This window comes from Petromyzon marinus, unplaced genomic scaffold (assembly GCF_048934315.1).
Source record: "Petromyzon marinus isolate PM22_M1 ecotype Great Lakes invasive population unplaced genomic scaffold, UKy_Petmar_22M1.pri1.0 PM_G_Scaffold_90, whole genome shotgun sequence".
NCBI classification, from domain to species: Eukaryota; Metazoa; Chordata; class Hyperoartia; order Petromyzontiformes; family Petromyzontidae; genus Petromyzon; species Petromyzon marinus.
The window spans coordinates 512,501-515,000 of record NW_027423047.1 but is presented as its reverse complement, the minus strand read 5'-3'; positions in this window follow the sequence as shown (position 1 = coordinate 515,000).

Sequence of the window (2,500 nt, the reverse complement as noted above, 5' to 3'; positions counted from 1 at the left end):
CGCAGTGCCTGAGGGTGGCTGGAGAGACAGAGTCCGGCCCGGCTGCTTTGCGTGGATTCTGCCTCTTGAAAAGCCCATTAACTTCTCCCTCCTGAAAGGAGAGAGTCGTTTCTGTAGTATGGGTGGGGGATGGGGCCTCTTGGGTGGGAAGGGGTGGTTCAGGACAGTCCAATTGTCTTTCAAATCTACGGTAGAACTCGTTCAGGTCGTTGGCTAGGCGGGAGTCGTTAGTGGTGTGGGGCGCTCTGGGTTTGTAGTTGGTGATGTGCCTGAGCCCTTTGGCAGACAGAAGCAGCGTCGTTAGTAGAGAACTGGTGTTTTAGTGTCTCTGAGTACAGTCGTTTAGCCTCTCTCACCGCTTTGCTAAACCTGTTCTTCGACTCCTTGAATCTGTCTCTATCCCCACTCCTAAACGCTTCCTCCTTCTCCAACCTCAACCTTTTGAGCTTTGCTGAGAACCAGGGCTTGTTGTTGTTAAAGTTCACCCTGGTACGTGTTGGGATACAGCAGTCCTCACAGAAGCTGATGTACACAGCCTCTGTGAGTTCATCCAGACTATTGGTAGCAGTCGTGAACATATCCCAGTCAGTACAGTCTAAGCACGCCCGCAAATCTTCCACAGCCTCACTGGTCCACTGTTTAGATGTCCTCACAGCAGGTTTACAGAGTTTTAGTTGCTGCCTGTATGCACGAATCAGGTGGACCAAGGGAGTTCTGTGCGAGCCGAACAGCCCCGTGACCCACAAGAGAAACATCCCCGCCAAATTCGAGCGTTTGACGGGGTCTATCCGTGAAAAAATATTCACGTTTTTGAGTGCACATGCATTTCTGCTGCAAATGCCTCTGGAAGTTTCATGCCGTTCGTATGCCAATTGTGGCAACACGAAAATGACCCGTTTTCCCATTCCGAGGGATTTCTGTGCGACCCTAACAGCCCCGTGAGCCACAAGAGACACATCCCCGCCAATTTCTAGCGTTTCACGGGGTCTATCCGTGAAAAATATAGACGTTTTTGAGTGCACATGCATTTCTGCTGCAGATGCCTTTGGAAGTTTCATGCCGTTCGTACGCAATGTGGCAACACGAAAATGACCCCTTTTCCCATTCCGAGGGATTTCTGTGCGACCCTAACTAACAGCGCCCGTGAGCCACAAGAGAGACATCCCCGCCAATTTATAGCGTTTCACGGGGTCTATCCGTGAAAAATATAGACGTTTTTGAGTGCACATGCATTCCTGCTGCAAATGCCTCTGGAAGTTTCATGCCGTTCCTATGCAATGTGGCCACACAAAAATGACCCGTTTTCCCATTCCGAGGCATTTCTGTGCGACCCTAACAGCCCCGTGAGCCACAAGAGAGACATCCCCGCCAACTTCTAGCGTTTGACGGGGTCTATGCGTGAAAAATATTAAAATTTTTGAGTGCACGTGCCTTTCTGCTGCAAATGCCTCTGGAAGTTTCATGGCGTTCCTATGCAATGTGGCAACACGAAAATGACCCCTTTTCCCATTCCGAGGGAGTTCTGTGCCACCCTAACAGCCCCGTGAGCCACAAGAGACACATCCCCGCCAATTTCTAGCGTTTCACGGGGTCTATCCGTGAAACATATAGAAGTTTTTGAGTGCACATGCATTCCTGCTGCAAATGCCTCTGGAAGTTTCATGCGGTTCGTACGCAATGTGGCAACACGAAAATGACCCGTTTTCCCATTCCCAGGGATTTCTGTGCGACCCGAACAGCCCCGTGAGCCACAAGAGACACATCCCCGCCAATTTCTAGCGTTTCACGGGGTCTATCCGTGAAAAATATCAATTTTTTTTTGACTGCACATGCATTTCTGCTGCAAATGCCTCTGGAAGTTGCATGCGGTTCGCATGCAATGTGGCGACACGAAAATGACCCGTTTTCCCATTCCGAGGGATTTCTGTGCCACCCTAACAGCCCCGTGAGCCACAAGAGAGACATCCCCGCCAATTTCTAGCGTATCACGGGGTCTATCCGTGAGAAATATTCACTTTTTTGAGTGCACATGCATTCCTGCTGCAAATGCCTCTGGAAGTTTCATGCGGTTCGTATGCAATGTGGCGACACGAAAATGACCCGTTTTCCCATTCCGAGGGATTTCTGTGCCACCCTAACAGCCCCGTGAGCCACAAGAGAGACATCCCCGCCCACTTCTAGCGTTTCACGGGGTCTCTCCGTGAAAAATATCACATTTTTTGAGTGCACATGCATTCCTGCTGCAAATGCCTCTGGAAGTTTCATGCGGTTCGCATGCAATGTGGCGACACGAAAATGACCCGTTTTTTCCCATTCCGAGGGATTTCTGTGCCACCCTAACAGCCCCGTGAGCCACAAGAGACACATCCCCGCCAATTTCTAGCGTTTCACGGGGTCTATCCGTGAAAAATATTCAATTTTTTGACTGCACATGCATTTCTGCTGCAAATGCCTCTGGAAGTTTCATGCGGTTCGCATGCAATGTGGCGACACGAAAATG